This window comes from Seriola lalandi, unplaced genomic scaffold (genome assembly GCF_002814215.2).
Source record: "Seriola lalandi dorsalis isolate HSWRI2012SDOR001 ecotype SW California unplaced genomic scaffold, Sedor1 jcf7180002054044, whole genome shotgun sequence".
In the NCBI taxonomy this organism is placed as follows: Eukaryota; Metazoa; Chordata; class Actinopteri; order Carangiformes; family Carangidae; genus Seriola; species Seriola lalandi.
Window position 1 is genome coordinate 244,598 of NW_019524597.1, and position 25,818 is coordinate 270,415.

Genomic DNA, 25,818 nt, shown 5'->3' on the forward strand with positions numbered 1-25,818 from the left:
ACAACGAAAATGGATCTGACTACACATGCGGTGTTTTATTCATGACTGTCAAAATGAGTATCCGCTTTTGTGTGAATTTCACTGTAGTGAAACAAAAACAAAATTAGGACAAAAACTTTTTTTTGAAACTACAGATTGCATTTTGCGTTGGGAGTTGTCACCAGGAACAATGATGTTGCCATGGATTCGGTGAGTTACGCTGTTAGCTACAACTTGAGCCAACTGTCTGTATTACACTGTGCAGTGCACCAGACAACATCATTTCGGGCTGAGTGATGCCGACACCTGCACGTCTGAGCTTTGCTGGTCAACAACAAGCTAGGAGCCGCTGAGGATGATGAGGAAAAAAAAAAAAAAAAAAATGAAGAAAGGTAGTCATGTGACTTCAGTGCTATGGAAACAATTTGGTTTTTCATGGTCTGACAGAACAGACCACCATGTTGTGTAAAGTTTATAAAAAAAAAACTCCATTAACTAAAAGTAGCAGCCCAAAAAAAATAGTTTCAGCACCTGAACCAGATCACATGCAGTGGAATGGGAACAAGGTGTGTGTCTCTTCGACCTTCTGATGCTAGCTATCGTCCCAATTCCAAAACCACAGATAAAAAGCAACAAGCTTTAGGTGCCTAATTTTCCAGTGTCACCGCGTATGACAAGACAGGTTATTGTTGTTACTGATGTTTGTTGACATTGCACTTACAGTATATGGTGTCGTTTTAATAAAGAATCATGTCATCATGTCTTCAGTTCATGAGGACAGAGAGAAAAACCTGTCACCATGTATATAATAGTGTGTAAAGACCTCTGGGTCATCATGTGTATAATATGGTTATTGAAAAGTGGAATCTAATAGAAAAGTGTGTGTGTGTGTGTGTGTGTGTGTGTGTGTATAAACGGTATTTCTGTTCACTGCATTTACTCAAGTCAAAGTCTGTCATGAGCTGTACAACTACACTATTCATCCATAGGTACACTCTTATGGAAAAGCAAAACACAGAATTGTCAGTGCAAATTCCTCTTTGTAACACGACTCACTCTGAGTAACATGACTAATAATGTTTATTGTTATTTAGTAAATTATAAGGGGAAAAAAAAAACTGTGAGGTATCAGATGATTGAGAAATGATCCCAAGGCTTTACAAATACCAAGGGATTAAACACATTTTACTCTCTGATACCATCCTGTTTTGACAACCAAATGATTAGCTTTGCCCCTCTCTGCATGGATACATCACTGTTCTGCGTTCCTTCCAAGCTCTGGCCACATGGGAGAATGTTTGAATGCCGATCTGAAGGCGCAGGAATGTGCTGTGTGGGATACCGAGTTGCACATTGTTCAGGGGTGTCCAATTGAAGTCCTACTTCAAACACCATGTTACCACATTATGTGGGAGTGTTTGCACATGCACTCCTCTGCATGTAGAGCTATTTATTTGTTTGCTACATTTTCTAGCCCATCTCATCTGAAGGAACACAGGAGTGCAAGCACAACAATAACTCCTTTCAGAGTTGGGATGTGGCTGAGGGAAAGAAAGGTAGCTTGAAGTGGTAAACAATCCTTGACCTGACATCATCTAGATAGAAGAAGAGCCTGCAATCAGCCCTAAGCCTATGAAAAAAAACAAAAAAAAAACCCAGATTAGGATGGGTCTAGAGAAAGTTGTACAGGATTTTTCACAACAGACTGCAATGGAAAAATCTACAACAAAACACATGAAAAAACAGTCATATTCATTTGAAATTTTAACACAAAGAATATAAATAAAAAAGATAAAAACGAAGTTGTTGAGATATTTGTATACACAGTGCGTCTCACTTGCCAGTCAACCTACTCTAAGACCACGAGTGGGTTGAGATCTCTCGCCTAGGGCACCACCTTGGGCCAGGGCCAGCATCAGGGATACAAACCATCAGGGTAGTATCATAGCTGCTCCTTTATTTAAGTAAAATGCAAGCGATCACAAATAAATGAACTGGAACATAGTACACAGAAATGAACCAGTCTAGTCTTATGACACTTTATATTGTCCTCTTGTATTTTACTCCCTCTTTGGCCTTTGTCATGTTAAAATAGAAAAACAGGGTCTTGAAAAAACAGACAAAGACTCCATTCCAAGTGTTAATAGAGAGCCATGGCATTTTGCCTAAGTCAACACTTCCCAAGCGTGGCATTTAGACGTCCGGAGAGCATTCTTGCCCATTCTTCTCATCATCATCATTATTACCTTGCATGAGGTAAAACTCCAGTGGCTGCACACACGTAGTTCTTTTTCTACCTTTTGGAACTTGATCTATTTTTAATGACTAATGCTAAGTACCTGTTCTAAACCAGAGACATTAATATGAGATCCACCCACGGGCATGCTTGAGACAGCAAGGATTAAGACACATTCAATATTGATGTTTGAATTGGAGCTGAGATGAGCAGTCACTGCTGCTCCAAAAGTTGGTGCTCTTTCACGCTTTGACTGAAATATATTAGAAAAATAAGCTGAAGGTTTCAGGGCATGATACCAATATAATCCCACTTAAATATCAAAAGGTGGCTTGTAACCTGTGTGTAATGGCATTGTGCTCCCTTCTACTCAAGGTGTTGCATATTCACATGTGCAATGTGACATGGGAAGATGGATTGGAAATGAAAGTGAATTTCTGTAAACAGGTTTTCCAGTCCAGAGTCACTATATATATATATATACATATATATATACTGTATGTAAGAGCAGAAGAATCAAAACAATGGATGTCACTCTTCCTTTCCCTGCAGCTGTGATATAATCTGTCAATGACCTACATCTGAACTGATATCTCTAATTAGACAATGAAAGCCTTTAATATATAGGTTTGCATGAAGGTATGAAATTCCAGCTGCTAAAGACACCCAGCACAGCTACTATAACGTTGTACATACACATTGAGGGTATTTAATATTATAATAGGCAAGAGTATGTTAAAATTGCAACACTGATGGTTCTATGATCCCAAATACCTGCAGTAACCATGTCACTGTATGATGAATCTATACAGCGATGTAGTACGTGCACAGCATACATACCAAACACCAAATCCCTTTAAGCAAAAAATGTATGTGACATGGGGAACAGCCTTAAAGGGGTGGGTATAATTCACATTTTATTATGATATCGGATGGTTCCATTGATGTATAGAGTGGGCAGAATTTAAGAGACGCTTACCCACTGGAAAGAAAAATAATAATAAATTGTTAAAGGCCATAGAGATGCAGTGTAATTTCTCAGTTTGTCATTTGTTTCCACTCCTTATCAACTACTGTAGATTTGTGTGCTAGACACCAGAGATCATATTTCTTTTCTTTTTTTAAGGTAGTCAGTGCTACTTACATCACTCTAACATACAAGAAATCATTACATTTTCATTATAATAATAAAAGTAGTTATCCATTCCTACATGCAAATAAGTAATAAACAAAATGAATGTAGTAATATAACCATGGTAACACCTGCTTTACGTTGGGGGTGGTTTTTTTTGTTACTTTCATTAAAGCATTTGCATCAGAATGAGATTTATGAAACTAGTAAAACATGTCTGTTTATTTACTGGACTTGATTTAGTTGTCAGTATAATCCCAGGGTTGCAAAGGTTGTAAGCAACATTAGTTGTGCTGGGAGTAGATGTGTTTAAATGTGCTGCATGTGTGTTGTGTTGCAAAACAAAAGATAAATAGACAGAAAGTCAACACATTGAAGTGTGTGGGGAGAGGAGGTCTCACCGGGCTTATCACTATTCTGGCCTCATATACAGTATGTGGGGCACACTGGGCTCAGGTTTGTCCCGTTGCCCGGACTTCTTGCCTTCAGGTCCAGTCTCTGCAGACAGATCTCAGAACAGCAAACAGAGCATGCAAAGCAAAGAGTCCATCACAATAACAGTGATCACACTTGAAACAAACTGTCTGCGACCCTCTGGCCAAACAGTATTCATTAAGACTATGATATAAACTGGTGTAAGCTGCAAAGAAAACTAACATCAATACTTCACAAAGAACATAGAGAACCCATAAAAAATAAAAACAAGTTTTTGAGGAAATTGGATATTGAAATGAAATAAAAGAAATCACTATACATACACAGTGGAGGCCACTAAATATCAGACCACTGCGGCTTTCAGACCAATACGGGAAAAAGTGCTTGGCTGGTAAAAGGCTACACATTCAGTGTTGGAAATCTGGCAGGCAGAAAAACCAACTCATTAAAACTGTACTCTCATCTTATGATATGAATCTATCCTTTTGTTTCACTGACTCTGAGAAAGGGGCTCTTTGCTACATTGCCAAAAGAAAACTTCATTCTTTGACGTATCCATTAAAATGCAGCGGTGCACCACAGCTAATAAAAGGAGACAGAGGACAACACCATGACCACCTAACGGCATCATAAAGTTAGTGAGGGGAGCATAAATAATGGAACACTCATTTTCTCAAACCGTCTTGGTCTAGCTGCCAGTGCTTTCTCTGTAGCACAGGTTTCTGCCGGGCAGCATGGAAATCAGTTCAGAATATTGGTAGAGACTCAGATGGAAAATGTATGAACGCCATACCACTGACTATATAAATTAGGTGCATTGGAGCTGTAAAGTATTTCTGTCAGAAAGAAAGATAAAGTATAGAACCAACAGGACAAGAAATGTGGGAATGGAGTAACAGCATAATGCAACCTGGTTTCATCTAAACAGACATTCAGATGGATGATATAAATTCCATAAAACCATACTTAACTTCAGTGGTTGGTCTTTCTAGCAAAACACCCATTGAGGCCAACAGAGAGGCTACTGTAACATCATGTAGAAGTGGTATATACTTTATGTACTGTATGGGCTGTTTTGTTGTCTAATTAAGCCCAAATTTTCTATTAACATTAATATTCCCCCATTTCACTGCTTTGAATGCCTTGTATTGAGTACTTGTGTGTTTTACATAATACCTGAGAACATAGTATAATGGTGTCCTACATGATGTTTTTTTTTAACATTAATGTTCTCTTATCTTTTTAATGTTGCTGTGCGTGCTTATAAATGATCTTAGTTAGTTTGTCATTTTAATCTCGTATTGTTATATCCTGTTTTTAGTGTCACTATGCGACCTCTGTCCAGGGACTACATAAGAAAAATGGGCATCTAACATGAATGTGTGTATCAAATTTCACGAAAATCCATCCTGCTGTTATTGAGATAAGGTATTTTGCAGGATAAGGGTACGAAAGTCAGTGGGATTTATCCTCAGGGGATCACAAATGCCTGTGCTAAATGTCAGGGCAATCCATCCAGTAGTTGTCGAGATATCTCAGTCTGGAGTGGTGTGGTGAATCCACCAACAGACAGACACATCATCTTCAGAACTAAACACTAAATCAGTTTGAACAAAGTTTAAATGTGAGCATTAAGTTCAAATAAGAGAATTCAAAGCAAGTGTGCACTGCTTGTCAGTAGGTTTACTGCAGTGCGGTGCCTGCTGGGTTCCCAAAGTGCTAACTGAGGCGTGACAGTGCTCTGTCAAACAGCACTCCTCCGTCATTTCCCTCAACCATTCAACAGAAGAGCAGAGTAAACAGACACAGTGCAGGGACCAACACATCCTCTCACTACATCCTCAATCTAAGCACACCCCTCATACCCAGGTTGCCCAGCTGCAACCCCGGCTACTGATCCAGTCCCATGCAACTGAGCCACATAGCCATATAATTAGTCATTCAGCATCAGTCCAAACTACAGCCGTAAAACCAAATGGAGAACAGCCAGCCAAGTCATATTAATAATATCCGGTCTTGAACTTTTTTTTCTATGTGTTTGCAGGAACTCAGGTAGTTCCCCCACAGTGGAGTGCCACTGGCACACTGATGGGGGAACGATGTCAGGGGAGCTGGTAAGACTCGTGGATGGTGCTGCATTTGTGAAAGTTACAGTCAGGATACATCTGGTCCGTCTGAAAAAGAGGCAGGGGTGCAATTACACAGAGATACAGGGACAAAGAGATGGGAGTTTGTTTGCCACAGCATGGACACTATTGCTCAGCGAGAGTGAGAATGGAATCTATTTGCCACAGAGAAAAGAGAGCACTCTCCCTTTTTCGTCCCTTTGTCTCTCGACGTGTCCCTTCGCTGTGCCACCCCACATGCTCCCACACTCCATTGTTATGGCCTCATTTCCTTTCAGGACACTTCTTTCCTCTTATAAATGGCATACCTACGCCCAATCTTTCATGTAGTTCTTCATGTCTGAAGGTCAGTGGCAGTCTGACATGCACTCTGAGGAGAGATAGCATGGCTCAAACAGATGACAATTGCTGATTCACATATAGAGGAAGAGAAAGTCAATCAATTTTTAAATTGGGTTTAGATTGGACACATCGAATCAATTTGACCGGATCTGAAGGTAATGACCATAGGCAATGTTCATAAAACACTCCCTGGATGTCTTCATTTAGACTTTCTGATTTATCCCACAGTACAACATTTTCTAATTTCTAATTTTACCAGGTGTTCTTGAAAATGTAATCTGTTCTTTACTCTGAAAAGGTGACTGTGATTTTATTTTGAGAAAAAATAGCAAAAATACACAGAAGGGATGCAGGAATTCATGTACAGCCTAAATGCATTGAGTTTAAAAAAAAATAGACTGAAGGACATAAGGCGCAGTAATAACAGTAAATGGTATCAGCGACACGTTTAAAAACCGTCATGAAAAGATTAAATGGCACAGAGGTCCTCTTATTGTGAGGAATGACACTATTAAGCTTTCCACTGTAGATTCTGTTTGATGTCATTTGGTGAAAGGTCAATTAACTTCCTTCTTAAAATTTAAACTCCCTCCTGATTTTTGCTTGACCTATATAGCTCCAAACAAAGAGGACAAAGAGAGAATAATAAAAAGATTACTTGTAAAGTTACCATAACCAAGAGAGTGCCAGTTCCACTGCACACATCATTAGGGGAAGGTGTCCACAAACAGGTTTAACCAAATCCATATTTTGATCATTTTATATAACTTTTATTACATTTTTCACAGACCAAGCAAAAGTAAAATGAACCTGTCTGTTGCATTTTGAACATATACCTCATGTTTCAAAGTTTATGTCCTTGCTGTAGTAATGTGTGCATGTAGTTTTTATAATGCAATCGTTGAATTCGGTTATATTCACCTTTGCAAATAAATGACTGTGATAATTGGACTGAACAGGGAATTTGTTTAAAACCTGTCTGGTTGTCTGGCTGCTCGTGTTGCTCTCCAGGGGGAAATTCAAAATTAAAGCTGTGTCTAATGTTGTCGCCACGTCCTCAGATCTCTGCAATATTTGATGGGTGCCATGTCATAATTACCAATAGAAATGATGCCCAAAGCTATGAAAATCAGACCAACATTGTACAAACACATTTTTCTCTTGATGTCTAAGGGTAGAGGTGCAGCTAAAGCTCACAGCTCTCCTCTCTTTTATTATATGAAGAAAGTTCCTATTTTTAGGCAGAACAGATTATTCTAATATTTTAGAGCACTCTAAAATTGAAAAAAAAAAAGTTAATTTGCAGTGCATTTGCTGTCAGCTGCCTGCACAGTTACCTTCCTGCTATGAATATGCAGTACATAAAGCCAGAGTGTTTGATGCATGCATTTCAATATTTCTATGTATCTTTAGTGATATAAACAGACCACCATGCATAATCGTCAATGATCACCACAACAGGGAAGTGGGGGTTGTCATGGAGACAAATGTTCATTTCTGACCTCTTTATTATATTGTAAAAAGAAAATGTGGTTTAAGCAATGTTCTTTTGGCGTGTTGTAAATGTGTGGTAGTAAAAATAAATTAAGTGTGTTACTAAATAAAATGGAGATACTCAATAAAGGATTAGAAATCCTCTCAGCGTTCTGAATTAATGGCAGGTCTTTGTGCCAATGTACTCTGTGGTGATCAGAGTGCCAATTCCCTAATGTTTAGATACTGAACACTAAAGAAGCGGTGTGACAAATGTAATGGTCCTAATTCATTCTGTCAGCTTAATACTGTAGACACAGTACACTGCGGATAGTGCTGAAAGGCACTTTATAAAATACTGTCATCCAAGGTACATTATAATTATACAGGTATTTTACTGATGAATAGATTTACTGTGGATGACCTTGTGCATCTAAAATTTGTAGAAAGATATGAGCTGTTGGAAGCTCAAGGTGCTGTCAGTTATTAGCTAGATATGTGTTATGCTCCAAGTAACAGTGAAACCTTTAAACGCTGCTTAACATACTGGAGAAACTTTTTTGGGAACACATATTCCCTATAAATAGCACTTGAATTTGAAAACAGAACACTGTTTGCGCAGGAGAGAACAAAAAAAGGAACAAAAAAGAGACCCGACGTGTCAGAGAGAGAGAGAGAGGCAACAAGAGTCAGAAAGAGAGTGAAGGGGGATACAAAGGCTAATGTATCAGAGAGATCTCTCTTGCCTTTGTTCACCTGAGAAACTTTGGAGTTTAAGGACATTGTGTCTGTGTTGTTTGGCAGGAAACACACTGATGGGAATGAAAAACTACTTTTAAGAGATGACTTGTCTCGTTTCTGGAAACACTCAAATCTGAACAGAAAAATATGAAATGGGCTCCAGCGCTAATCTGACTGTCACAATACAGCATCTTGCACCGACTCATTCAGTCGGAGAACTGGAGTGAAAAAGCTCCGTCAATTATGTACAAAATGTGAAGCTGATGGAAGGCATAGAAATTTTGGAAATTATGGATATTTGTCAGTTGTCTCTCTCTGAACAGCAACTTTTCAAATACCTTCTGCTGTAACTTACAGGAACTTTCAATTGGAAGACTAAAATTTTTCCCCCAACTGCTCCTTTTATTACTCCCTATAAGCAATAGCTCATGGCTACAATCCATTCATACATTTTGCTATTTCTTTCTCTCATACCATCAGTATAAAATCCGAGAGGAAACTCTGCTTTGGTTCATTTCACAATATACTGCATATAAATAACTGAGAAAATCATATATCTAATTGTACCATGCTCTTCTATTATTCAAGCCCAAGCTATTGTCACTCTTTTCTGAAAAGAGTGTCATACTAAAGTGTTAAGTAAAAAGAGCACAGACAACAAAAATGTCACTTCCAGGTTCATGGCATGAATCTAATCTGCTGAAACAAACACAGTATAACTAGGGTGAACTGTTGGATTGCAAGGTCTTTGAATTTGAATCTTGATGTTTCCATACAAAGTGTGATGCTACCTGTATCATAGAATTGATTTTAAAAAAGAAGACACAGCAGTAAAAGCTGTTATCAAATATATAGTCTGAAACCTGGAAAGATAAGTCATATATTATGGATTACTTCTCCACTGAGCTAGTGTGAAGAAAGAAGATGGTGGCTGATACATTAGCGCATTTCTTTGATAAGGATGTTGACACTAATAAGGGCCTCAAGCAGAACGTTTCAAAACATATACTGTATGAAGTATCAATAGAGAGTGGGCACACTTGAGAGAAGGTGAAGCATCAAATCCCAGAGTTAAGCCTTGGCCTCAAAGCACTGCCTCCTGTCTCCCCGAGGATCCGCTCCTGAGCTGGATCAGCATGCTAAGTGAGATCCTGTACAGTCAGAATAGAAACCACTAGAACACAGGCAGCTTAAGTGTCCACTCCTGTGTGAATAGTCAACAGCAGGGTTTAACTTCATACTCATCCACTGATGGGTCAGAAAAAAAAAACAAGCATTCTAGTACAGAGGAACTTCGCTGAACACATAAATTGGGGCATATTTTTCATCAATAATCACTGAGTTTGCCTTATAGATAATACATAAATCAGCATTTAGTGATTTTATTTACCTCATTATCACAAAATTGTTAATTCAAACAAATCATGCTGACTTCTTTTTTTGTTTTAAGAAAACATGTTTAATTCAAGCTGTGTCCATGTTTGAATTAAAGCACACACTGCATAAACTTTTGGTAAAGTTCTGCAGCAGGATGGTACTTTATTACCCTGAAGTCAATCCAGTTGATAAACTCTACAGTGAGAGTCACTTTGCTCATCAGTAACAGATGCGAGTGGCTTTGTTGATGCTCTAGTGGTAAGTACAGCAATAGGTAAATGGAGCTTAGCAAAAGTTCAGTCCGGAAGACGACTTCATTCACTCCTCTGCACCTTCATTAATTACTTCCTCTCCGCCACTCCTCTTGGCTCTTATCCATTCATATACTTCCCTGTTTCTGTCAATTATCCCATCACTTTAAAATCTAAAAGGCAACTCCTTATAGCTTCACTTCACACCACTGAGTGCATCTAAAAGTACAGCCAGGCCAAGCCCTTGCAAGGCTGACAGGCTGTTGACCCGATTGTTGCAGATTAAGTTCACAAATAATGCTTGACTGGTGCGGAAGCGCAAATCTTTTTTATGCCACTGTTAAATTTAAATTACACCCAGTGTCATAGGTCACTCATGAGAACCTTACCCTCCATGCCGCCTCTCAGTTCCCTCGCCACCTGTGATCTTGTCAAGCTCCGCGCAAGCGATTCGCAACTTGAAATAGAAAATGACAGCGAGGCGGCGGCTTCACCTTGCTTGCCATGTATGGTCTAGCTGTACCCCAAAGACACCACTCATCTCAATCACTAATCACAATCCCCTGTTATCAGTCCAATTAGCTGCTTCTGTTGTGCTCTGCTTTCAGCTGCTGAAGGTGATGCCAGCATCCAACCTCCACCCACTCCGCCATCGTCAGACTCCATATAGAAACAGAGTGGTGATGAGGCTTGAGGGTAATGTTACTGAATATCAGGCTCACGCACCAAACAATCTAAAATCTACATTTTATTTTCATTTGTTTTATATCTATGAACTTGTCTGATTGTAAAACAGGGGTGCCTTGGGTGTCCAGGTTTAAAAAATGTATGAATACACTGAAATATAAAAATGAAATCAGAATTGTCACAGTCTGCGTGCATTGTGCCAGTACTCCAGAGCTGCACACATGTACTACTATTACTTCTGTTGTAATCTGCTGGCTTCGTGGCTTGTCCACTGTGAGCTATTAAACTGCTGCTGCCTTCACCTCCAGGAGCTTCCCCCTCAGATCACTGCTGACCTGAGAAGCGATCAACCAAGTCCTGATTAATGGGTCTCTAAGCCTCCTAGGAGGCAATCGCACTCAGAAGGCTGGGCCAAACAGTAACAAATGGAACATTCAGCAATCATCCTTTATGGCATCAATAACCTCAGTTATCGATTAATCAGCATTAAAATTTTAGAGGAGAAACATGCCTTAATTGCTGTTGTGTGACACATCTTTATTGTACACCTAAAATTCCCAGCATGCATTTTCAGAAAAAAATGACCTTTTAATACGTTTTAGACAACTGGGCTCAGAGGGAGAAGATCTATACCAAAATTACTCCAGTGGTCTTGGGTAGCACTGGGTTGCCATGGTGATACGCATGTGCAGAGGCAAGCAGTGACTGATGACATTAAGAAATTGAACTTTTAGGAGAACAGCACAATACTTAAATTGATTTTGTCACTTCAAGCTGAGGTGGTGGGGAAGAGATTTCCTCCCCCCCTTTTTTTTTTTTTTTTTTAGCTCTCCAAGGAAGTGACATGGGTCATTTGGGCTGAGAGGGAGTGACTTGTCTCTGTCTAAACGGTGTGGTGGTGGTGGTGGTGGAGGCACTGGTGTAGCTCAGGGACGCAGGCAAAAGATTGCCCTCATCAATCTAATGCCTCTCCTCCTGAGGTAATCATTTCCACAGAGCAACATGGCATCTCATTAGGCTGATTCGCTCTCAGTGTCAGTCAGCCTCAGACACCTTCACCGCCAAAACTCCAGTGTGAAAGAACACATACACTTAGATTATTAGACAACCTGATGGCACAGGCTCTCACACCTACAGTACATCGGCGTTATTGGTCAAGTGTTATTTTCTATTTTTGAGCAGTACTTCATAGTAGTTCGATATCCTCTTCATCATTATACTGATGAGATTGGAGATTTATTTTTGAGAAATTAGGGACTAAGAACTAGAAACTTTACAAGACAGATACAATAGTTGTAGCCTCTACATCATGGAATTTGTAATATAAGAATTGTAATATTTTTTTACACTTGTGTTTCCAAAGAGAAAAACAGGATGTATGCCACAGAACATTGAGATATTTCATATCTCATTCTAACAGAGTCAAATGCCCTTTGGCTTGGATTTATTCTGACTTGTGTGTGAACGCATCATTTGGTTCCAAAACGCCCAAAACGACAACTGTGTCCTGAGAGACAACCTCAGCTACGTGGTGGGGTCTACACAGTATATCTTCGTGTGACCTTTGTACCACCCAAGATACAGCCTTAATGTCCTTCGCTAACATGAACACACACACACACACACACACACACACACACACACACACACACACACACACACACACACAAACACACACACACACACACAAACACAAACGAAAACATACACCACGATCCCCAGAGAGTCTGTTCTCCAACAGGCTGTGAAAATGGGAGCTTTGAAAAAGGCCATGCCACAGAGACAAAGTGAGAGCAGGCTGAAAACAGAATAGGTCTTTTATGAATGTCCCATTACATGCTTTGCTTCTTTGCCTGGGGCCTCGTTCTATCCATCTAAAGCAATCTGCTCTGAGGTGAACACACTCCTGCCAAACTCTTGCCAAAACCATCTACTCACATACAGGTGGAACTTTTAAACCAAGATATCATAGAACAGCACATCTCTGATAGTTACCAAACGCACAGAGAGACACTGTTAAATAATCTATCCTCCAGTATCAGAGATATAGTTCAACTCGTGGGATAACACACATTTATTCTTTTTCCTTGCTTCTCCCACATCTCTCCTCTCTCTCCAACTGCGCTCGAGGAGATAAATGAAATGAGGGCTGGCATGTTCCCTGGACATTTTAATTAGCTAGTCTTTAATTCAGCCTGACCCCCTTTCAACTTTGATCAGCCAGCGGGGGCTCTGATAAGGACCTGTCACTCACATGCAAAACACCGGGGTTACTCAACAGCAAATTGTCTCTTTGCCACTCGCTGATGCTCTCTACCTGTGCTGTCATGGGAGAGCCTTTCACGGCTCAGTGAAAGCTAAAAGCCCAACGAGAATGGAAATATGGCGCGTGAGCTGTGCTCATTCATCCCAGCTTTCTATTCACGACAGCGTGGACGGTGACTGAGTTGAATACAAATGCTCCTTGATTATTAAGAGTCGAGAGATTTCTGGAGGCAAAATGAACGTGCAACAGCATTAGCTTGCAGTTCCATAGACAAGCTTTGTGTTTCATTTGGTCTTGAAATGGCATGAGTCTTGGACTTTATGAGAGCGAGGTAGAAGCGAAAGCAACAACAAAACTACAGGAATACAATTTTTAGAGGCCCTGGATGAGGGGACGCAAACTGTTAACTTTGGCACACGACTCTCTTTGGTCCAGTATGCCCTGTCCAATTAGAGGAATAAATCATCAAAGCCGTTGATTTGCATGTCAAAAAAACTGCTTTGCTTACTGTTGATTGATAAATATGCTGCACTCGTCTTAATGGAAAATTTTAGAATATTTGAAATAAATATAGGGTTTTATAGATGTGTTGACAGTTGCTTACTTTTTTATTCATTGATATTATGCCACTGTAGAAGCTAGTAGTACTGTGTGCATGGCATTACAACCCAAGTGCTTAAAAAAGGTGATTAAAAAGAGGCAATTACATCAGATACTTTCAATCACGCCAGATTCCTGTGTCATCTTACACCAGACTAAGGGCCTTTGGAGTACCTGCTCCCTACAATACCAGAGGAATCAGCTGTGTAGCTCTAGATCTGCTCTAGTTTTAACAGTATGCATCCTCAGACAGAATCAAAGTCGCAAGACAAATCCTCTCGCTGCTTTGTGCGCACTAAGCCGTGCCTGGCTACTCTGTGTGCTCCATTCCCCTTACGGCGAGGGGCACAGCCGACTGAAATCCCCTGTTCACAGTTGTCTCATTGTATAAAAGAGACTGCTTCAAATGGTGCTTTCCAAAATGTGTTATTTAGGCAAATAATTATAAATCACGCAGTGATTTCCTAAACCTGCACCTCTGTCGTAATGCGTTTTATTGGTGACAAGTACAGATGATATTCTCTGCTAAAGCAGCAATTTCCCGGCTAGAACGTGAATAAGTTTAACCTAGTGTTAAATAGGCATTATTGCGTACAAAGCGTACTCAGTGTACTCAGTGTACCCTTTGGACATTTCAGAATAGGCCTGGGTTTAGGATGTGTATCCAATTTTTGGATCCATTAATACCCCTAACCAGCCTTAAACAGTCAATTATCAGCAGAATTGCATGAAACACAGTGGCTTCATCAAGTAGACAGGGTACTGTCAGAACCACTGTCTTCATGCCATCATAATCCAACTCTGACCTCTTCTGCCCCATTATCATTAGATCCGCCAGGCAAAGTGGTGCCATCCATCAGCCAGCTTCACAGCAGCCAGTTTCTGTGTGAGTGTGACTGGTGGGCCTTCCAATTTGTAAATGGGATTGGAGGGCAGTGACAAAGACTGAAACAATACCACCCCTCACCGCACACCGCTGGAGCCAGCTGTCGCGTCTAGCCTCTCTACCCGCCACTGCCCTTCTTTCTTGCCCTGATCCTATCTGGAGATGCTGCGGTGACTTTGACCATCGCACTCACTCATCGAGCTTCCTCTCTCCCTCTCACACCGTTTCTAATATCTGAGCTATCATGTCTCTCTCCCTGCCTCAGTTCCTCTTGCTAAATCCTCTGACAGTCTCCTCTTCTCTCTTTCTCGGAACCCCTCTGTCTACCTCTTATTATCTCTTATTCTCTTCTGCTGTGCCATGCACCTACGGTCTTTAATTTTTCTCTCACTCGGTCCTTCCTTTCTTCTCGATCTCTCTCTTATTTTTACCTCTCCTTGAAACTCACCCATCTCTCCCTGCCTTTCTCTCTGTTTGTGATACCAGAGTACCTGTAGAGAATATCCATTGCCATTCAACAGGCAGTGTGGTAGTCCACAGTAAAGCAAGACGTGGCCATTGACTCGACTTAAAGAAATACGACCTGAAGAAAACTAACAAAACCAGTGAATTATAACAGTGGATTTAAGCCAAGGAGTTTAACAGTTAATCTTTTATATACTTCCAAGACTAGATAGCAGAAATTACAGTGCACATTCATAAATAACAGCGATGCAGGTGGCGAAGAAGACGGTATGGAGGTTATGTTTCATGGGTTTGGATTTTCCAATTATGCACTGCGGTGCCCAGATAAAGCCCAACAGCAGTTAATAATGCTGACAAAAATCACTGCTCCATGTTTGCAGGCTGCACAGCAGGAAATACAGAGCAATAGCTAAAGGTGAATCTTGAAGAAGCACTGCTTCTGCACTGGTCCTTTTTAACAAAAAGTAATGTATGTGTGACTGAATGCTATGCATAGCCTGTATCATCATAGTCTAGAAATTGTAACCTGCTGTATTTGCTGTTTTTCAACCATCACTTCTGTAATAAAATAATATTAAAAAAACAAATCAAACTCACATATTTTGGCATAAGATTGCTTCATTTAGAATATTTTTGCAGCCTCCATTCTTATCAGTTTCTTCTGAGTATACACTGAAATATCTCATCTCATTCCCATTAAAGTCTATTGAAACACATGCAGCAGCTCTACACGGTGCTACTTCTGACTATTGCTCACCAGCCAGATGCCGCCACCGATTGCAAGCTGAAAAAAGCGCCACAAGCGACCCCTGCCTTCAACCATATGTTACTTAAGTCTATTTAAGATGGTTCATTATTAATTACAGTAAATTTATAACACAATAAGACAGGTATTTTTCTATAAAGTATTTTTCAACAATATGGTACAGCATGTGATCATTCGTACTGGATGATAGGAATGTTTCGAGATGAAGGTGGAGTTTAGCAGTTTTTTCATGTAAAGGGTCCACAACTTTAAAATGCACATATTTCAGAGGTATTCTTCCATAAATCATTCATCAGTCATTCTGCTAATCTGTCAGTCAGAGGCTCTCAATAGCTGTTACACTGTCTAATTCAGTCTGAGCTCCCTTCATAAGCTATACTTCACCTTGTAAAAGTCTGCCTCTTAACTCTTTCTAAACCCTTAGATCCCCCCTACGCTTTCTCCTGCATGTATATTCGATGTGCTACACAGCCAAGGCTTACTGCATGTGAATCATGTATTATCCCTTGTCCTCTGCTCCTGCCTGTACATCTCTCCTTTCCACTAATTTCATTTTCCAGTAGAGCTGTCAGACACGTGGAAGGGCCTGTCTACCACATGGTGTGGGGAGCGAAGAACAATTTATAATCAGCATCTTCACAAATGGCCACATAAATATTGAGACAACTATTTAAACAGCTCTGATCAAACACGAGTCAATCAGTCAGAAACAATGGGCGCAAAGAATAAAAATGTAGCTGCATGAGAGAGATACAGAGAGCTAAGTAAGGCAGCAGTGATGAACCAACAAATAACACAGTTTCAAATAACACCAACAGCTGAAGTTGGTCACTTTGTAATGAGTTCATAATGTCTGATAAGTGGGACGAAGCATGGCAATAGCTTTGTCTGTAGTATACATATTACATTCTAAAAACCCTATGATCCACTTATAATCCCTTCTTTACACTCTGACCCATTTCTCTTTATTCTCACTTTTACCTAACTCATCTGCTACATTATCTCCCCTTTTTATGATCCATTTCCTGCTGCACATCAACCTTTAAATACTTTTTTTTTTTTTTGTAACTCTCTCAACCCACTGAACCTAAACTGAACCGTTTAGCAGGAAAATTCTGTTCTGTCCACAAACACTACTACAGTGTTCAGAGGCACAAATGTATGATGCAGATGATACCTCTGATCTCTTCAGCAACCAGGCCAGGCCTCCCAGAGAAACCTTTGGCTCTTTGCTCTTTCCTACCTTCTCTCTCCTCTGACCTCTGTGGATACAGTAAGAGGAAGCTGAAGAAGCCTCTGAAATGTTTTTCTTAGAAGTAGGAACGGTCTAATCAGGCACTTTCACACTTCACACTGACCGTGCGCTTTAATCATATGTTCACAACCTGATGCTCTAAGGGAAAACATAAAAACATACAAAAGAAACACACACACACACACACACACACACACACACACACACACACACCTACACACACACACACACACACACTAAAATACCTCCTTCTTTTTTTAAATGTCTTCTCATGACTATCAATGAAAGATGTTGCAGTGAGAAACAAGATTCAAGTAGCACTTTTTCAACAAAAATGAGCACCCAGTGTAATGATTAGCAACATAATCAAAGCTTCTACTGTGACTTTCACAACACAGACACATGACAACTGTAAACCTTATTTATACTGATTTCACAGTGCAATGAAGCACGGCACTCCAGCGATGGCAACTATAAAAAATATCTCATCTTAATGGCTCATTTTGTCAATTATTTATTCCTTATTGTCTGTATTATATTTACTCAGACTAGTTATCATCATCAACTGGAAATTTCTATAATACAATATTTGGAAACAAGAAAGAAAAAATAAAATTAAGATTTTAGATCTTATTCAAGGAACTTAATATACAAAATAACATGTTTAGATGGAGAGTTTTTCCAATATATTCAATGAGTTTCCTGTTTATCTGTGGTATGTTGGTGACCTACTGACTTCAATTGGATTCATCATTTATGCAATTATGGTTTCCTGATTACATTTCAATGATTATAAATCAAAGGAAAATTGGGGAGATTATGTTTTCTGATCCAATATCATTTAAAGATCTTAGTTCAAAGAAATGTGCCGATATTTCCCACATTGACTCACATGTGTTTCTCTTTGAACAGTAATTAGCTGTGCAGCAGCAGCGGCTCACACAAGGAAGCCAGATGGCATTCGGGCTGGAACGGGGCTGTGGTCAGCTTAGGCATCCCAAGCAAGTTCTCCTTTGGCCTCCAGTATACTGTAGCTGTCTGCCAGAGTCCTTGTACCTGTCTGCCTCAGTAATCTGCCAGGGAGCAGACAAACATCAGTGGGCCTTATCTCTACTTCTCAGGAACAGCCGGGGAAGGAGGCAGGAAAAAGGCAGGTGGCCCAGCGGCAACACAGAGAGGAGCAGACCAAGGCTGACTCATGAATACAGTCAACACAAAAATACAAACAGTTCATTAAACACATGCATGCACACACATTTCAAACTACGCAAACCCACACCGCACAACATCAAACTTCCTCTGGAAAGAAGGGACTGAGCTCATCAGATATGCACTGTGTTTCTGCTAAGCAGGTGAAGAAGAATTAGCTACAGGCAGTGGCAAGAGCGTCAATGATGCAGTAAACAAAGTGCAGCAAAGATGATTTTAATGAGTGTGACATACCAGAACCAGTTCAACATTTCCAGTAAGGCTGAGCAGAAGGATTTACCCAGGGGCAACACTGACTGCTGTGGTTGACACATACTGAGAGGCTATAATACACCATCTGTACCAAAGCGATATTCAATACATGCATCTCATGCAAGATTGCACATGTGGGCAATGAATTTGAAACCATCTCCTCAAACCACTTTCCTTGAGCCAAAGTCAGTAAAAACTCAAATTCTGTCAGTAGTAGATTTCACAGGGCAATGGTGCCTCAGAGAAACTCAATGTCTTTACAGCATACTGTGTGTTCTGGTGTTTGTATTCATAGCATACTGGAGCTGCCTGTGGGGGAATGTGGTGGCTTAAAAAATATGAAAAGCGTGTTATCCTCCATATGAATATGAATTGGTTTTTTTCTATCAGTGCCTCACTTAAGAGTTTTTAATATGACTAAATAAGAAGGGCTAAATAACTAGTCTTATTTTCAGAATAGAGAGAGAGAGAGAGAGAGAGAGAGAGTGTGTGTGTGAGTGTGAGTGTGTGTGTGTGTGTGTGTGTGTGTGTGTGTGTGTGTGTGTGTGTGTATATGGTAAAGATTTCTTTTGTCATGATAATTGAAAAGTTTCTGGTGGAGACATGTTATCCATCATTCTTTGTACATGCGGACCATTTCTATCTGGTGTAAGACCAGAAGTCGCACGAGCTTTCAAATCAATTTAATATGGATTTAAAGGAGAATTCGGGACCAATGTGGAAAAGACAAGAATTCACAGTAAAATATCTGCGCTCCGAAAAACTAGGATATGCATACTATCATCTGCTTCTAACACCTCGTTTGATTCTATAAAAACACGCTGGGTTGAATGTGGATGATTTGGGAAAATCCATATCCTCTCAGTATTCACCTATAAGCCTCCTGTGACGCTTGCTGTTTTTTGTCTCAGAGCACAGCAGGTGGCGGGTGGCGGGAAGCCTCCAGATGACAATGTATCCTGTCCTCTAAATAAATAGCACAAAAAAAAAACAAAAAAACAACTGTGACACACTCAGCCATTTGCTATAGGGTCTAGTCTGGCACCTTTATCTAAAAATACACAATTTCTGCAGCTTCTGTGAGCTGTTCTTGTCAGAAACCAACAAATACATGTAAGGGAGGTCACAGAGAAAGTAGAGAGGTGGCTCTGAGAGGAATGCGCCAATTGTCTGCCCGTTTTTATGCTGTAGGATAAAAGGTTATATTCATGTTGACAGAACATCGTCATCTGAAACTTTGTTTTCTTGCTGATTTAGTCTGGGTCTGAATCTTCTAACTACAACCAACCACTTGCCTGCAGCTGACTTGTATACACACACACACACACACACACACAATCATCACATCCTGGAAGAAAGACTGAAATAGCTGTTTTTAAATCTCTATTGATTGCTTGAACTAGGAGATTAGCCTGAGAGAAGCAGGGCTCTGACGTTCTGCTCAAACGCTTCTACAAATTCATTCTATTCATCAAAGTCTAAACATGAAATACTACAGAATTTTAAAACTACATGTAGGTTTGATATGCAGACACATAAGTTCTGACCAGTCCATGCAGTATCACCCGTCACTGTGTGTTGTTTTATTAGTCGTCTGTCAGTCGCTGACGGTTACTGGATTTCCCAGTGTGTGTGTGTGTGAGAATGTAAGCAATCCATGACTTTGTTGACAAAAAAGTTACATGATGACTACAATGAGTCTGCCCTCATTGTTGAACCTGACATACTATGTAAGCTCTCCCTTCAAACTATAGCGCTGAAGGGGAGGCAAAGAGAAGCATTGTGCACATTAGCTATGCAAAATGTGGTATGACTGACACTCACAATGGTTGTCAGGAAAAACATTTTAAAAATCAAGGATATGTGCTTCTTTAAAAAGCATGGGGACACTTCTGCTAAACATTAGTCATCTTGAAAAAAAAATAGAAGAAGTTAACTGGAGGTAAAAGTTCATCCGCCAGGCTTGTTAAGACCACTTAGCAGGGGGAGGCAGTAAAGTATAGAGAAAATGCATTTTTCATGGACCCATTTTACATGGACTGACAAAAACCTCTCAGAAGAAATCTCAATAAAATAATCCCCTTTCACGCAAACAGTGCTGAATTACAGTCCAAGAAGCAACTGTTGTTGTCACAAGAAAAGTGCTGTAAAAACATTTGGCGATGATGGAAAAAAGTCTACTTTTCCTTTTATGTATTATAGTGGTCACAAAAAAGACGGAGTGTGTGTCACTGTGAGGTTGCAGTGAGCGATGTGTCTGTTTTTTTTTGTTTTTTTTTTATTAATTTTTTCAAACTAGGGAAATAGAACTAATTTGGCCTTGCAGAAAAGAGCTTTTTATCCCTTTAATTACATTGACCACAATCATTACTGCAGCGGCAAGTATGTCTCAAGCAGGTTAAAGGAAAACCGGACCTCAGAATTATTATTATGTTTTTTTAATATAATATAATCAACAGCCCGCAATGCTAAGAGTTTATTTTGTGTTACATCATTATTTTTTCTTCAACCTGTCTCATCTGCTTCTGATTCAGTTAACGTTTTCCTGCATTTTCCAGAATTACTTTCAACAACTCCCAGAGAAATTGCCTGGACTTGTTACCTTCACCACAGCTTTTATTTATAGATGTGGCGAGCAATACAGCATACTAATCACAATAGCAAGTGTGTGTTTTCCCTGGCTCGGTTGTTTCTCGAACTCACAAGAGCAGGACCGGACCTTCTGGAATTGCTGACAAAATTGGAGACGTGGGCAGCAATTCAGAGATCTATCTTGATGTTTACTAGTGATGTTTTGCACTGCTGCTGGTATTTTTCCACTCGCATTAACCTCTTGAACCCAGATATTCCCCTCAAGTAGCGTCAACATTATAAAAAGGTTTTTCCAAGATCTACAGTACAACAGTGTCAAAACTAGATTCTCTCTCTGTTTGTACCACTGCTTCGTTTCAAAGATGCTACGGTATTGTATTAGAGCCTCATTTTTAATAGAATATTCAAATCTATGATGCCATGTTTGTATGGATATCATTACAACTGTCTGTATATTATATATAATATCTTGTGCATCATTTCATATGCATTTCCATCCATCTCAGCATGACGTACTATTAGGAAAATGGGACTACTTATTTCACTCACTGCACACAACACAAAGGAAGTTACAGAATGTGTGTTCTTTGGGAGGAGAGAGTTTAAATGCTTAAATTCTAGGTGTGCTAAAAAAAAATGTCTTGAAAATGAGTTAAGATTTTGGCTGCTGATCCACAGAATACATTCAGTAATGTAAGGCACATCTTACTTATTTGTTCATTTAATATTTAAGGTGGGTTAACTTAAAACGTTTTAGTAATATCTATACAGTAGATAATTGATCTGCATGGATAATGAATCGCGTTTTACTTCCATTTGTCCGTCTCATACATGTGACAAGCCTCACACAGGAGGCAGAGAGACCTTAGCCTAAACTCATTGTCATTCATTATTTCCTCTCTCTCCTTCACTCTCGTCTTCACTCTCTGCATGCGTCATTGAACAGGGCAGGTGAGTGGCGGCTGATTACCAAGCATCTTCCCCTACCTTTGATCTCCTGAGGTGTGGGGCTCTAATCCATCTTGCAGCACAGGAGGCTGTCTGATCTGGGTGGTTGTGGTAGCCACTTAGCTTCTCCTCATCTCACAAACACATACAGCGTGTGCCCCCGGCTCTCGCACCAGTGTGTATGTACACACACACACGCACTGTTTTGGCTCTGCACGCTGCGCTGCTCTGTACTGTAAGAAGAAAAGACAAAAGAAATAGAAAACCTGGGTCAGAAAACACACACATGAATATGATTTTATGAGCCACAAACATATTATCAAGGAGTGCAATCATTTTCACTTTGTACATTGTTTTAGTAATAAAAAACATAAAGAAATTCTCCTGTGTGTAGCTGCCCTTATGTAAGCATAGAGGAAATCAAAAGATGAATAAAGACACATGTCCTGCTTACTATCCTGAGAGTAAACAATAATTTTTCGATAGCAACTTCAGAACAATGGTATTGTATTATAAATCCTATTTCTGGTCAGGTATCATCTTCTGCAGCCCTACTGCTGAGGACACTGAGGACAGCCATTTATCCAACATACAGTAAGTTTGGAATCTGCACAGTAAACCAAAGTTCCTGATCCCTTTTTGCTGATGGTCCTTTTTTACTATTTGTCCCTTACTCAGCTAGATACCCTTCCTCTTTGTATAGCAACATTCAGCATCCAACATTCACACTGTCCCTGTGTATACTTCTGAAACTCATCAGCATTCAAAACAAGTCCTAGTGCACAATATTGCGAGACAATTTCCACAGTAAATGAGAAAGTAAATGTCACTTACAAGATGAGCATTAATCTCATGTCATTGCATTTTAATGGCATCCTTACTCAGAGGAGAATTAAACTTCTCCCCAGAGATCAACCTAATCACTTAGCACCATGGTGAAATCAACGTCCTAGCCCTCCTCGCAGCAGATGCACATGCCAAACCTGATGATGAACACACCAGCACAACATACAAGCATGCACATACATACACACGTAACCAAGTGACATTGTTAAGTGCTTATTTCTTCAATCATAAGCAGATTCTCCTCCTTAACATCAAACTCAACTCTCAGCTTGATGGTCAAAGATTTAACAAAAGTTGGACTTTTATGAATGTTAAAGCCGTTATCTGTGCGGTGTCCTGACTTGGGCATCATCCAGTGGTAGTATCAAAAAAGAACAGTTTGATAGTCATCAATGCGTGACTCTTCCCCAACGTTAAGGAACAATCCAATATGGACGCCAACCTTACACAGTGACTGACTGGCCAGGTTTATGTAGGTGAGACTGAAAGTGTTTGAACCTCTCTCTCATGTGCTGATCCTATATTTAAATAATTTATCGTATCTCGTCCCTGGATATAACAGCCATGTTGTCTGCTGTCTTAATAGGTTAGCTGACTCTCCTCAACCAGGGTGATACTAGAGCTGTTGGCTGCTCATCTTTCGTGAACTGACATTTCTATCAGGAATCAGGATACTAATTTAATGATCTTTCTGTTTAAACATCATTTAACCAACTCCCCAAAAAGAGAGAAAAGAAGATAAGAAAGAAATGGGAAAGAACTCAGAGATCAGACGAGTTTTAAAGAATTTTTAGACAATTTACAGTAGGCATAGAATAAAAGGTTAGATCAAATGAATATTTGAAGTTCTTGGAGGGGTTGTGGGATAAATAATAATGGGGAAACTTTTGAAGTGCTGACATATGTAAAGTTTCAGCAGAGAGGATATTGTTGCTGAATGTTCCTTCTGCCTGCTTTCCTCTCAAACTCATTTCCCCCCTCTTTCTCCTTCCTTCCCTCCATTTCTTGAGGCTGCTGTATATAAGCCAAAGGTACAGATTCTATTTCCTGCCAAACACTGGCCAAAGGACTAAAATCCCTATTGTACTGCTTGCCTGTGCCATTAAAAATACAGCACATTCACATCTTTTGAGTAGTGACATTGCATGGCAAGCCTGAAGGGCAGCCTCAACACATCAAATAAATTGCGCTGTTGCTCTTAAATGTCATCATGTGGATCTATTTCACATCATGTAGACTCTGATTGGGATTTTACAGTTGCAGAAATGCAATAAAGAGAATCGTATTCTGAAAACTGTAGACATGAAAGTAAAAATGCCAGACATATGCTGCTTAGTTTCCTGGCAGTCAATTTATATGACGGTTTGAAAAATCTAATTGCCTTTTAAACCAACGATTATCCTAGGTGCTGAACAGATCTGCAAATAGCTACACCCCAATATGTGCATTATTACTGTGTATGGTAGAGAAATAAGCCATTATGCTTTGGTTGAAAAATATCTGCTATTGGTAAACTCATGATGTTGTTAAAAAATAAATACATTTTTGAAAAGACCTTATGAAATTGTTCTCATGTATTTTGGACCATCAGCATCTGAGAAATGATTTTATTATTATTATTAAAAGATTTGCCTTAAGCTTCAACTCTTCTGCAAACTCTGAAACAATCTCAACAGAAATTGTACAGTAACTGTAAAAACAATACTGGCCACAGCGGCAAAGGCACGGATGTAATTAATAAAATCACCCATGGCTGAATTCCAGCCATAGCCGTTCGTTACTTTTGTCTCACTGTTGGTGCTGTTGTGAAGCTACTTGTAAAGTTGCAAAGTGTCCTTGGGAGGAGAATGTAAAACAAAAGTAAGGTCACATTTTGTATGGAGGTATTTTATCTCTATAGTTTACAGATTTACAGGTTTTGAAAACACATAAAAAACAAGCTGAGGATGAGCCCATGATTTAATGACATTTTTACACTACTCTTATTTCCTTATATCTTTTTTTTTTAAATATTCTGCATAAAAGTGTTTACTACTTCCTGAAAGACACTGAAAAATATGAATTGCATTTCTTAACATTAAAGGTATATACCCTTTATTAATACTGTAACATTAAAGTCATTGCTGATATTTTGTGTTCAGCCCACTTCCAAGTTTCAAAACATCAAAACAACTGGGCTGCAAGGACATAGTTATTCTGGGCCCCTAATCATCTAAAGGATGCAGTTTGGCTAATGATCTCTATCTGATTCCAAAAAACACTGCATGTATTGACAAAAAGGACAATGGTTTTTGGTAAATATCTGGATTTAGGAAATGTGTTAAGGATCTGGCACAAGTACCCTATGATTGTCTATCATGTGTAGTTTGATGCAGATCCCAATGCAGATTAGAATGTTATGAATATTTTTAAAGCCTGAGCACCGACAAACTCCTCTTAGAGAATGAATCAGATCAACATCGTATTTGATCAGTCTGATCTTAATACCATCGCAACACAGCGAATTTCTTTGTTTCACCATGAAAAAGGAAGTTGTAATAACTCAAGCAGACATTGTCAAAACTGCCCCAAACTGTATATGTTTGATAAGAGTCCCGGTCTGAAGACATCAGCACGCTAATATTCAGTTATACTCATAGTGCTGCCTTATGGCAACAGGAAATGTCATGTTTTACAATTTGATGTACTCCTCCTTGCAGGTTGACCACCCCCCCCCCCCCCCCCCCCCCCAAACTTGGTAAGAAAACACCTTGATGATGCATCGTTGTGAAAATTGTGAGCACATTTCACAACAGAAATTTGTTGCAACTCCAAAATACAGTGTCCAATCTGCCCCAAATTTCACATTTGATCACTTTAGACTTCTGCATACTAACATGACGTCATACTCATAGCTCCACCTGCTGAAAACAGGAAGTAACCCTTGAGTTACAACCATCATTTGATTTACATGA

The 25,818-nt window shown here is 39.6% G+C and overlaps 1 protein-coding gene across 1 annotated transcript in view; it reads right to left on the reverse strand.

Moving 5' to 3' along the window:
• grik4 (glutamate receptor, ionotropic, kainate 4) overlaps window positions 1-25,818 on the reverse strand; it is a 273,439-nt gene that overhangs the window by 186,548 nt on the left and 61,073 nt on the right. Inside the window, exon 3 of the mRNA XM_023402955.2 lies at window positions 22,058-22,251. The gene's annotated coding sequence lies outside the window, so the exon portion shown is untranslated. The remainder of the gene's footprint in view (window positions 1-22,057; window positions 22,252-25,818) is intronic.